This window comes from Papio anubis, chromosome 10 (genome assembly GCF_008728515.1).
Source record: "Papio anubis isolate 15944 chromosome 10, Panubis1.0, whole genome shotgun sequence".
Lineage (NCBI taxonomy): Eukaryota > Metazoa > Chordata > Mammalia > Primates > Cercopithecidae > Papio > Papio anubis.
The window spans coordinates 57,250,844-57,264,688 of NC_044985.1; the positions used below are offsets into that span (position 1 = coordinate 57,250,844).

At 41.5% G+C, this 13,845-nt stretch overlaps 1 pseudogene; it reads right to left on the minus strand.

Moving 5' to 3' along the window:
* Nucleotides 1–3,223: 3,223 nt before the first annotated feature.
* LOC110740897 lies at nucleotides 3,224–11,060 on the minus strand (annotated as a pseudogene).
* Nucleotides 11,061–13,845: the final 2,785 nt, after the last annotated feature.

Here is a 13,845-nt window from a genome sequence, read left to right on the forward strand (position 1 = left end):
AAGGATGTCTTTCTGGGGAAGAGCATCATCTGGGCTATTTCATCAGCCTCGATGGCTGGTACTCAGAAGCAAAGTGCTGTTCAATCATGAAGCAATTTCATTTTTCTGATAAAAGTTTTTGATTTAAATGGAATTCCATAGAGAACATTTCAGAGTATAGAGAAATCCTCCATCAGTAAGTGCAGATAAACATGTAAATGCATATGTGTAAGTGTCTATAATTCACAGTTTGCTCTTCCTCTGTTCCCCAAATCCAAAGATGTTTACAAAGCCACAGGGGAAATGTGGAGGTTGGTAAGAGCAGCGCTTTAAAGAGCAGAGACGTCAATCCTCCCCACACTATTCAAATGCAGTCATCCTGGGGAAATAAAACCAAATAAAGACAAAAGAGGGAGGGAAAAAATCAACAATTCAAAAAGTAAAGTGTATGAATCTGACTTGCTAGAGAAAGGGGTGGACTCACTACAACAAGGTCACTAAAAGGTGCAGCCTTTGATGAGACAAATACTGGCTGAAGCCGGCTGATAAATATTTCCTGTAGGATTTGAAGCAGGTTGCCACCAGCAAAACAAAAATCCCTAGGGGGCAGTACATAATTAACAATTTGAAGATGTGACCGCGTGTCATTGTCTCTAAAGGAGCCAGGGAATCCTGCCCCCAAAAGCACAAAACCCGAGTTCCCATATTAATCTTACTATTTCCCTATAAAAACAACATCAGTGTTTCCCCAGAGGCTCAGAAGATGCCTTTGCTCTGGGCTGGCAAATGTCTCCTGACTCATAGTGTCATTTTCCTGTGATTTTATATCAGCACCACCAAACCTGTTCCTCTAGTCTGAGCAAAATCACACAGCATGTTTAGGAAAGCAAACAAGTATTTTTTTCTATTAACAAAGTCATGAATAAAATCGGGACTGAGAGAAGGAAGCTGTTTAGACAGGGTGCCTGAACGTGTGTTTAAAAACCTTTAGAACAGGGACTCTCTGAAAACAACTGGCCTTCAATTAAATTGCACCCACACACCATAACAAAAACTCGGGAAAGATAACAGAAGTCATAAAGAAGTTTTGGCGTGGTTTAAAAATTTCTTCGGTTTATTTCAAGACAGGTTGGAGTTTGGAGGGAGGAAGAGGTTAATTGCCAAAGGGAAAGGATAGAACAAAGAAATACTGAACTTAATCTTGGGGTGGTTCTGGCATTCACTTAAGAGAAGTCAGCAATATTTCCCAAGGGGTAGATCCAGGACAATGCCAATTTTGAGTTTGTTGTGCTGCTGAACCTTGGAAGCAGTGTGGACTACTGCTCAGAGCAACGAATTTGGAAAAAGGAGACCTGGGCCACATTCCCACCTGTGACTGAAAGTGGGTGCTTCTTGGGAAGTTTCTCAGATTCTCTGTGTCTTGGTTCCTTCAACTGGTAACTGAGTTCAGATCAGTTGCCACCTGCCTACCTAATCAGAATATTGTGAATGTTAATGAGATTGCACTTGCAAAGTGATTGCCTCATCATATAACTCCAAAGTATTATTATTCATCATAAAGACACAGCTGCAATATTGTATATTGTTATGTACCAGACGCCATGCTTCTATTTTTAGCAACCTAGAAATGAGAGTGTCTTAGAATTATACAGTGGGAGGGGCCTGGCAATGTTACCTGCCCCAAGCTCTGTTCTGGGTCAGGTGGGTGTCTAACCAACCAAAGATGGCTGCTGGCTGTTTAGTCTCACTGTATGTCTAAAGGAGGAAACTTTTCAGCTCACCTTTCAGAGCAAATTCCAATGTTCTTATTCTGATGGTCAAGAGTTATTGCTTAAGTCTGAATTCTCCCTGTTTCAATTAAAATAACCTTTTTCATGTATTAATATGTATGTGGGTCTCCTTCATGTAGTGGTCTTGAGGGGCAGAAACCATGTCCTATGCATTTTTATATTCTTTAAGTCACCTCCCAGTAAGGCAGTACATAGTAAACACTCAAGAAATGCATCTTGGATTGAATTCAGTTGTTTGTAACTATGTGGGCAGAAAGAAAAACATTGATAGTACATTTCATACTAAGAGCATGGGTCCTGCAGTCCTAGTCCCCTGGAGGCTCAGGCTGGAGGATGACATAAATACAGTTCTAGGCTAACAGGTGGTTTGGCTATGGTGTGTGTGCCCACATTTGGAAAGGAAGTTGCGCTTCAACTTTCTTTTCCCTAGGACTTTCAGAAAGCCCTATGGTTTTGCTATGACCTGAGTGTTTGTGTCATCTCAAAATTGATATGTTAGAATGCTAACCCCCAAGGTGATGGTAGTAGCAGGTGGGGCCTTTGGGAAGTAATTAGATTATGACGTTGGAGCCTCCATGAATGGAATTAGTGCCCTTATAAGAAGACATGAGAGAGCTTGCTTCCACTCTTTCTCTGCTTTCTGCCCATATGAGGATGGCACGAAAAGACGGCCATCTGCAAACCAGGAAGCAGGCCCTCACCAAACACCAGATCTGCTGGAGCCTTGATTTTGGACTTCCCAGTCTCCAGACTGTGAGAAATAAGTTTCTACTGTTTATAAGCCATCTGGTTTATGGTATTTTGTTACAGCAGTCCAAACAGACTAAGACAGTTTACCTACTAGTGTTTTATGCTCTTTGATACAGTGACTAATGAATGTTTCAATCAAATTTTCCTGGTTTTCAATGCTGTCTGGTCCATAATTACTACACTAATTCATCCCTATCTCCCATTCTCCCCTTCTTTTAAACATTTATTTTAGGTTCGGGGTGTATGTGCAGGCTTGTTTTATAGGTAAGTTGTGTGTCACAGGGGATTGGTGTATAGATTATTTTATCATCCAGGTAATAAGCATAGTATCTGATAGGTAATTTTTCAATCTTCACCCTCCTCCCACCCTTCCACCCTCAAGTAGCCCCAGTGTCTGTTATCCTCTTCTTTGTGTACATGTGTACTCAATGTTTAGCTACCACTTATTAGTGAGAACATGTGGTATTTGGTTTTCTGTTCCTGTGTTAGTTTGCTTAGGATAATGGCCTCCAGTTCCATCCATGTTGCTGCAAAGGACATGACTTTGTTCTTTTTTATGGCTGTGTAGTTTTCAATGTTGTATACGTACCACATTTTCTTTATCCTGTCTACCATTGATAGGCATTCAGGTTGATTCCACGTCTTTGTTATTGTGAATAGGGCTGTAATAAACATACATATGCTGTGTCTTTATGGTAGAATGATTTATATTCCTTTGGGTATATACCAACTAACGGGATTGCTGGGTAGAATGGTAGCTCTGTTTTAAGTTCTTTGAGAAATCTCCCAAATGCTTTCCACAATGCCAGTGCCCATTTTTTTTTTAAAGATGGGTATAACATGTGCTCACTTTTCAACTGAAAGGAACTTCTGTCCTTCATAGTTTAAAAGAAAAATTCCACAGCTCGAGTTCTACCTGCATGCCATTAGGGCTGGCTCCCTTACATGCAACTGGCTTTCACAGATTCTCTGTAGGCTTTTGGCCCCTGCTCTAGTCTGGCTTTAACTTTTCCTATACAGCTGGATCTTGATTGTTTTACAGTTCACATCTGATATTTTTCTGGAGAGACTCGTAGACACATGATGACCTCATTTTTATTGTCCTCTGGAGCATTCCTTCCTGTGGTGGAAATTGACTTGGGCCTCCGCCTCCACCAGTGCTGGGTCCAGGCCTTGCTCTGCTGCTGCTGAAGCAGCTTCTGTAACACTTGGACCCCAAGAGGCAAGAGGCCCAAGGAGCTGGGCAAAGGCATTGGTGCTCAGAATATTAAGGTCTGGGTTTGAAGGATGTTTTTGTTTGTTTTGATACCTTCTGCATTCCTTGCCAGTTCCATCCTCCTTTCAGCAGTAGTACTCTTCATTTCCATCATACACTCTGCCATTTCTTTATAAACATCTTGAGTACCCTGGTTTAATTTCCTCCATTTTAAACATTTCCATTTGCCCTTCGGCTCTCAGTGAAGCCCTAAGATGACTCAGCTTGTTTCCCGACTAATTGGCTTCCACCCTGCTAGAGTTTTTTTATTAACTTGCAAAACTACCCTTTTGAATGGCAGTGCTGGATTACTTGGTGTGATGGCAAACTTTGTGTGTCAACCTAGCTACGTCATGGTATCCATACATTAGATTGGCCAAACACCAGTCTACATGTTGGCATGAAGACATTTTGTAGGTGTGATTAACATTTAAATCAGTAGACTAGATTTTACAGACTGCCTCATGGAATTTCTTGTAGTTCTCCTTGTCTTCTGCCAGCTCAGAGAATAGCCCAAGGCACTTATTAACAATGTTTTTTCGATTGACTTTTAAGATTTTGCTCTGCTTAAGCATTTTTCAAGAGATGTTGAGGGGGCAGATACTGAGAGTCAACCAAACCATGAATAAAGTTAAGAAACTCTTGTGTCAACTCATCACAGCTGTCCATGATGAACACACGATGAACAGTTTGATGTTGTTCTTTTTCTTCTTCTCAAAGAGGTCAAAGGGAGTCCATTGAGGGATGAGTAGCAATGTTCTGAATTTCAACTAACCGTCTACAGAGAAATGCTTGACTGCCAAGTGGTCTTCCCAGTTATTGATGAGACTCTTGTAAAATTCTCCACATTCCTCCTGGGTGACATCATGAGGGTTTCTGGTCCAAATGAACTTGGCCTTGTTTACCTCTTCCTGATCAATGTATTTCTCTTTAATTTTCTGCTCTTCTTTTTCTTACTCTTACTGCTGTTATTTGAGCCCACATTTTCAATCTTGAGCCTTTCCTCAGCATCTTTATTTTTCTCTTCTTTCTCACCTTTCTCTTCTTTTGCCTTGTCATCACTGGTTTCCTTCTCATTCCTTCCCTCAGATAAAGAGTGATGGGATAGCTTATGAACTATGAGTACTTCTTCACTACTTCTTTGATTTGTCTCTCTTCTAAGTACTCTATCTGATCTTCCTTAAGATGGAGGATCATTTTGGTACCCCTGACGGTGGGCTCACTGGGGTCAGCACATACAGTGGAGGAAGACTCTCAGGCATACTGTTCATCAGCATTGTGATGTGTGATCACAGTTACCTTCTCTGCCACCAGGTAGGCAGATTAAAAACCAAACTGCTCAATCTTGGAGACTTGGCAATGGTTCCCAAATTATTTATGACATCATCCTTGGTCAAGGCAATGCCTGTGTCCACCAAAGTCAGAGTGCATTCCTGAGAGTTGAAGATGATGTCAATTTTCATCTCTTTACTGCTGTTCAACTCAAGAAAGTCTGTCAGGCTCTCAGCAAATTTTGTTTAATGCATTAAATCCATTAGAGATTGATTCCTGAAGAAAAATTTTCTGGTTGGCATAGAAGGTATTGATGTTGAGATACATGAATTGGGCAACTTATGCCTGAAAAGCAAACTTCTCCACCTTTTCCTTTCCATGGTACACTTCCTCAGGCATCTTGAAAGGAAAGGGCCGCAAGTACTAGAGAGCAGAGTGGGCCAGGACTGTCCAACTTGCACGTGGCATCAAGCCTGAGCAGGGATAATTGTTAATTCCCAAGCCATAAGGTTCCAGATCTTCAATTGACCTCATGATGGATCAGCCTGTTATACCTTACAATTAGAGTTATGGGATCTTACAGCAGAGTCCACCAGTGCCCACCCCTTCCCTGGGGCTAAGTCTTCAACATGCCTGAGTTTTGCTTGGAAACTTGAGGCTGATGAATCCTACCAGGCCGACCATCCCTGATGTTCTTAGTCACTATCTGGAAGCCTCCCTAAGATGGGAGAGAAGGGAGGAGGTGCTTGAAGGGGCACTCTGCGTGCTCAGCTGAGAAGTCTGAGCTCTATCCTAGGAGATGTTCAGGTATCACTGAGGGTTTTCATCACAGTATCATCATCTCTGGCTTTTATAACTACTGTGACCCAAGTGAAGGTCTACAAATACCTTGTTCATACATTCCTTGCATTCTCATTGCAATATTTCAATAAGGAATAATGTCATTAGCTATTTTTCTTGTTTACAAACAGTCACTATCTAACAAGAATTTAACTTAGAATGACCGAATCTGAGTCAGAGGCTGCTTAAGTTACTTCCTTATTTCTTGGAGCTGAGTCCTGTGAACATGTCCTCAGCCTGCTGGAAGGGGCATGGCCAGAGGGGTGGGCATGAGGAGGGAGACACACATCCCAGTGCTGGTTGACAAGGGCTCAGAAAAGCTTGTCTCTGAAAGTTCCAGGTCTGCAAGTGGGAAAAAAGAATGCCTACAAGAAATACAATTGCTTTCACTCATAAACCTTCATTCTTGGGAAATCCGTCAGAGTTTTGAAAACAACTTCATCCTGGTTCAGTAAAACTCATTTTCTCTACAGCAGAGAAAGAGTAAACAAATTTGCTCATCACCTCTCCCTTCTTTTCCATTCTAAGGTAGCCTGGATAGGAAAGCTTTTCTTCCATGGCCTGAAGATTCTGATGCCACAACACTAGAGGATCCACAAGTTCCTAAATTCCAAACTCCCTTGCCAAAGCTTCTCCATCCACTTATGGCATCAGTGCCAAAGGGGCACGTGACAAGTGGAGATGCATCTGAAATTGGTCCGACTGTTTTAATAATATTAATATTGTGTAATATGAATAACAACAAGAATAATAGTAACTACTTATAGAGTGCTTTCTCAGAACCAGGCACGGTGCTGGCACTAAGCTTTTGACTTGCATTATTCCATCAGCGATATATTATTATTTCAATTTTCCAGATGAAAAAACTGAAACTCAGAAAGGTTAACAACTGTTCAAGGATCCACACCTAGTAGTACATGGTTGGAGAAATGGTTCTTAAGCCTATTGAAAAGCACTGTGGTCTCCAGCAGGAGCTATGGCTGCCAAAGGATGAAAGTCGCTGGGGTGAACTCAGAGGATAAAGCAGTTGGCTCCTATGCACCAGGTCTAGATAGGTGTCTTCCAGAATAGCAGTGGCTCTAGATACTCAGTATCTCCAAGGTCACCCCAGTGTGGGCCTAAACTTCCTGAGCCTTGAGGTATCCTTGACCTCATCTCAGAGTTTCCTAGGCCATAGGCTGCTTCTGAAACTCAGTCCTTGCAACTGCTACCCCAGTTCACCTTAGTGATGCTCATCAGATATAGCGTTCCCAACACATCTCTTCACTCTGGCAATGTAAGTCTAGGGCTGTTTAGGAATGGTAAGCATGGGAGGGGTGGTAAGGAACTGCTTCTTAATCCTCTTGTCCTTTTTTTTTTTTATCTTTCTCCACATCTTTAACTGTGATCCAATGAGATGTCTAGATAGCCTGGTGTCCACAACCCTAGACCTCTAGGGGAAAATGGTTTGCTCTGAATGGCTAGGACAGGAACCATTCACAATTGCAGGTCAAATCAATGCATGGCCAGTGAAGGCACACTTTTCTGGCACATTCCTGTGCAATGTGTACTTTTGTGAAAAGAAGAGGTGGGAAGATGTACTGTTAGGTGAAGTTTGCTCCCACACCCTTTTAGTACTACTGTTTCAGTGACACCAGTGGGGAGAATGTGACAACAACTTCAGAACAAAAGCAGACAGTGCTGTCTTGCCCTGGCAAGACATAGACATAGAGTCCCTGCCTGGAGTTACTGGCAGAAAGAAACAGTAGGATCTGAGACCTATGGCCATGGAGATCCAAGGAAAACCAGAGGTTTACCCGGGAACCAAATGATTCATCGCAGGAACATTGTCCATTTGCTCAGCTTCCTGCTTCCATCCCTTATCCCTCAACAGCCCTAGACTTACTTTGTCAGAGTGAAGAGGATGGGCTGGGAACACTATGTCTGATGAGCATCCCTAAGGTGAACTGGGGTAGCAGTTGCAAGGACTGAGTTTCAGAAGCAGTCTATGGCCTAGGAAACCTGAGAGGAGGTCAAGGATACCACGGGGCTTAGGAAGTTTGGGCCCACTCTGGGGAGTGCTGCAGGTGCTAATGGAGGTTATCGGTGCATGGATCAAAAGGGAGATGCCATGAAAAGGAAACACACGCAGGGCATCTGAGGACAGAGTGCGCTTCTCTGTTCTTTGGCTCTCTGTTCTTTGGTTCTTTGCATTCCTTTGCAGCCTTTCAGAGCTCTGCAGCCTGGCAGGTGTGCTAGGCCTCCTGTCTAGGCCAAGAGGTTGCTGAATTCATGCTTCATTTTCCTGCTGCAAGTAAGATTATTGTGAGAGAGGGTCTTTTTGTCTTTTTGGTCATTAGGTTTAAAATCCAAGCGAATCACAATGTTTGTTAGGTCTTTAGATTATGTTGGTTTTGGGAAAGACCCATTTCAATGTGGGTATTTGAGTGGAATTATCCTTTCTGCCTATGTGCTATGAAAATTTTCTACTTTCAGAACCTGTGTTTAGAACTCAGTGTGAAAAACCAGTCAACACACATACCACACAGTGCTCAGTGAGTTTTCCAACAGAACAATAAATGGCCCAGAGCTAAGTTGAAAGCAGTGTGGTGCTATGAAACAAGGGAAATTAGAAATCACCATTTGATTCAAAGTTTGAAGTCACAGTATGATTTGGTTACAGGTGGCACTAGCTATTGTGATGTTAGCATGGTTGAGAAATTACCATAGCATTCCTACCCAATTTCATGAATAATGCAACCACTCTTTTGGGCCACTTGGAAGACTTCCAGCAAAAATATAGCCCTTGTCAATTCCTAGGAGCATGATTGTGCTCATAAAGAGATTAAAATTCAGCCAATAAAACATCTAGAGAAAATAAATCAAGTAAAATCCTTCTTTTCATTCATTTGTAAATGTTTGATTCGAAGTCAGGATTTTCAGAAATGTGGTTTGCAGACCTCCTGCATCAGAATCACCTTGTGAATCTTCTGGGCTTCACTACAGTTGAGAATCTGAATCCCCATTGAGAGTCTGGAGTGTGATAGGTAATAGATTGCTCAGGTGATCTGGGGACATCTTCAAGTTTGAGAACAGCCCCTAGAGTAGTTGATCACTGCACAGCCCAAACATCTGTGCCTCACAAAACTTGCCAGTGGACTCAAGCTTTCTTCCTGGCCTGAAATTTATAGAGTTAGAGCCATTAATCTCAGTTAATTCAATTCATCAAGTGTTTATTGAGGAATATCTGTGTGCTGTCAAGGATACAAGCATAGGTAGGGCCCAGTTCTTGTCCTCACTAATCTTATAATCTAAGAAGAAGAATCAGACAAATGCAGAAATAAACACAGTCCCAGGCAGAAAATGATGTGCTCTTTCAGAAGAGAGATCTCTACCAAGTACCAGAAGTTCGGAGAAAGGGGCCTCACTCTGCAGAGAAAACTAGGAAAGTTGTGGATTTTGAGACAGGCCTTCAATGATGGGTAGAATTTCACAAGCGGAGATGCAGGGTACATTGGGATTACGTGAAGAAAGAATGATGAGAGAACAGGTATGGAACCACAGATTAGCAGATTTGAGCTAGTTCAGGGCTATCTCATGACTGCCTGGAATACTGGGTAGAGTCTTTTTTTTTATCGAGATATAATTGATTTATAAAACTCATCTTTTTTAAGTGTACAATTCAGTAATTTTAGTGTATTCACAGACTGTGCAACTATCAACACTAATTCAGAACATTTTTATGATCCCTAAAACAAATCTAGCCCTACTGGCAATCATTCCCTATTCTCCCCTCCCCCAGGCCCTGGCAATCACTAATCTACTTTCTCACTACATGGATTGGGAAGATTATTTGTACATAATTAAATAGGGAGTAGAGAACTATTAATGATTTTAATTGAGGTAAAATTTGCGTACAGTTAAATGCACAGATTTTAAGGGTACAATTCAATGAGTTTTGACAACATATACACTCATCTTACTGATTCTCCAAAATAAAGAACATTTTCTTTACCCTAGAAAGTTCTCTTGTGGGCCCCTCTAGCCAATTCATGCTCCACAGGCAATGATTATCCTGATTTTTGTCATCACAAATTAGTTTTGTTTTTTCTCAAACTTTACATAAATGGAAGCGCACAGTATATACTCTTTTGTGTCTGGCTTCTGTTTCTCAGAATATTATTTGGAGATTCATTCATGTTGTGTGTGTCAATGGTTCATTCTTTTTTGTTGCTAAACAGTATGAGTGCGCCACATTTTACCTCTGTTTCTGTTGATGGACATTTGAATTGTTTCCAGTTTATGAACACTTGTGAACCAAGCAGCTGTAAACTTTCTCATGCATGTCTCTTTGTGGACATATGCTTTCCTTTGGGGGTAAATACCTAGGAATGGAATTGTTGATCTGCAAGCTACTGCTTTTGTCTTGTTTTTTGGCAAGAATGTGATCCACCAGACTGAACTTTGAGAAAATGAATGCAACAGCAGTATACAGTGAAAATTAGGATTGGAAGTTAGGAAAATCAGGAGGAATGATGTCCTTTGTGATTGGGAGTCAGCTTATATGGAACTTGGAAAATGAGTGGGTATGAGCAGGCAGTGGAAACAGAAGTTTCAACAACAGCTATTTATTTGGTCTGTACTCTCCAAGGGATTCTTAGGTTCCAGGCAGTCTGGCGGGTGGCATGATAGACTCATTTTTATTGGTGAGAAAGATAAATATTCTGGTTTTGGACAAGAAGATGGATCACTGTCCCCAAAAGGCCATTTCTCAGCACTTCCCCAAGTGCCTGGCACAGAGTGTTAGTGGGATGAAAGAACTACTAACAGTCATTTGATACTTAGGAAGAACGAAAGGGCATCGGGGAGAGTGGGTGGGCTGAGGCAGCAGCTCATACGCCAGAAATTAGCCCACTTACGGGACTGGTTGATTAGATTAGTTACTTGTGTAATGAGGTGGAGAATTTTATTCATCAGAAATTCTCCTCCAGAATTGCTCCCAAGAAAATCAGTCGGAGTGTGCCTCGTGGTTCTCCCTCCGTCCCCCGGCCCTTCCCCGGGGAATCTTTTGGAGCTCTTGAGACATGTTTATTTTAAAAGTGTATTTATGGACACCACAGAGCACAAGAAGGGTGTTGAATTCAAATTTAAGAAATGTGGAGTGGGTTTTCTTCATTACTGTGCTGACTGTGAACAACTTTAATAATCTATTTCTCAGTTTTCTTATCTGTAGAATGGGAATAATCATAATAAAATCTGTTTCTTTTCTCATAAATAAGTAGATTTAAAATCAGAAGAAATTTTAAATACTAAAATGCTTTGAAAAAGGTAGGCTCCCCGTCACTTTCCAAATAATGAAACAACCTACAACATTTTCAGCTTGTCTTTCAAGGTTTTCTTTGACCAGTGGTCCAAACTAGTTTATTCTCTCACTATTCTCTCCACTGACAACTGGTTGGACATTAGCTGTGGCCAGACATGTCCTGGTGCTCACCCACAGAGACATGCTCCATTGTAGGCTCTGCTCCATTGTAGTCTCTGCTCCATTGTAGTGTCTGCCTGGACCCATGAAATCCTTCCCAAGCTCCATCATTCACATTAACTCTTTCATGGAGTCTCCTTAGAATACCTTCCTCTTCTGCTTTGGCACCCAGATTATAGCAGAAGTCACCTGTCCCTGAGGTTGAAATAAAATTGACTCAACCCAGTCCCACAAGAAGTGCAACACATCCTCTCTCCATTTCATCACGTTCTGGGGAACTGCAGACTCATGGGCACTTAGGCTCCAAGTTATTGCTCTCTCTAAAACTGTAAACTCTCTGTGTCTCACCTTCTGTGGCCCTTTCTTCCCTCAGCAGATATGGGAGTCACCCCACCTCCCTTTTGTGTAATTCCCACCACACAAACCACTCAGAGGAGGAGACATTTGTGTGTAAAGTTTACTAACAAGTTGGCGCAGTGAAGGGAGGTTTACAGTAGTACACTACAACATGGATGCATAATATTAAATCTTATACATCCTTCATCTTAAAAGTTCTTTAGCTGCCCTGCTACAAGACCATCTCATGGCTATTCTTCCCCATGGCCAGAGCCTCTGCCCTGTCCCCACTCCCCATCTTTCTTCCTCCGTCCCTCTCTTCTTTGCTTTCTGTTTCTTAACCCCAAATCCTCTAGCTCATTCTTTGTTTCATTGTCTCCTTCCAGATGTCAGTTTTAGGGTCTTGCCTTCACTCCTGGAAGAGTTTGTCAAGGCTTTTGGTATTTTTTTTTCCTAAAGAGAAATGGTTCTCTCTTTAAAATGTATTTGCTAGATTTTAAATTTTTTTTCCAGTTATATTGAATGATGCTATTTATGATTATGTCTTACAGCTCCTTCTGGTTGTATGCTCCCCTCAGGGCAGAATGATCTGTGATTCATCTCAGAGTTTAAACCCAATGCCTTGTATGTAGTACAGCCTCAGTGTTAAATGAATGAATAAAAAGATGATATTTTCTATATAACCCCAGAAAAAGCAAAGCGGAAGAAACAGAAGCACCAGGTTTCCATGTTAGGATACTAATACGATTCAATCACCACTGGAAGAGATCAATACAGGGTCCAGAGGGCTGCTCCTGAACTCATCCTGACCCTAACGAGCAGGTGAATGCTGGGGCCAAGGTCGATGCAGGCTTTGTGCTGTGCCTGTTCCCCGGGAAATGAATTTGCAGCACTGATTCTTTTCAGAGAGGCTGCTGACCTTCAGTTGAATGGTAACAATTTATGACCATTATCAATGAGAACTAGAACTGTTCCTGTGACCTGCGGCATTTGTCCTCCCCATGCCATACGTAACCCTTCAGATCAGATTTCCTTCAGTGAAATCAGAATTGTCACCAAGAGGACAAATTCAAGGCAGAATTACAAAAACCAGCTGATTGGAAGCATGAAACATGAATTTTATTATGAATGCTCTGCCATTCATCTGACTAAAATATGGGAAAGAGAAGACTATGGCTTGGGCATCAATGAAAGAGGCTATCCAACAAGTAAAATGCTCTTGAAATTGTCATTGAACATAGAGGTTCTTTAGATCCTGAAATTAAACATAGCATTAATATTTGTAGGGCTTTATAGTTCACTAGAGAACTCAAAAGATGTGTGATCTCACTAAATCCTCACAATAAGCTCGTAAAGATCATTACCACTCCCATTCCACAGATAAAGGAACCAAGACCCACAGGGGCCAATTTTCCCAATGTTTAGGAACATACCTAGGAAATGGCAGAGCTAAAATTGGAAGCTTGTCTTCTGACTTCAATTTTTATTTATTTTTCCATCACATCATGCTACCTTGCCTGTAACATAACTGCAGAACCTTGTCCATATATTGCATGCTTATAGTTCTGGGACATAAGACTCTATAATGTATAAAATCATTCACTTAAATCAGTGATGCAATGGGTTTAGTTACCAGTAATAAAGTTGTATGCTTAAAAGTAATGGTTTGAGTCAATAAATAATTTTGCTATTCTGTACATCAGTTTTGACTCATTACTTGGAGTGAGCAAACCTGGAGTGTATAACATCTGATTCAAGAGATGCACACAGGGTTTTAGAAAGCTGGAAAAGAAAAAAGTGGGATGTACTTTCTCTTCCAGCTCCAGGCACTTCTTCCCTACTTCACCGGCTGCAATGGTCAGCATGGCATGACGGGTAAGGTCCTATGTTTTGAAGTCTAACTGGTGTGGGTGTCCTGCCTCTTCCATCCACTTTGCACAAGTTGCTTATCCTCTCTAAGTTTCAGTTTCCTTTTCCTCATCTGAAGAATGGAATCTGTTAGGATTCTTTGATTGCAAGCAACAGAAACAGATTCACTTTTGCCAAAAAGAGTAATGTATTAGGATGATCTTAGTTCTCTCCCAGAAATAAAGGAAAAGGCCTTGCAAAGAATGGAAACTAGGCAACTCCATGGATCAAGACGACAGAAGAAATATATTCTC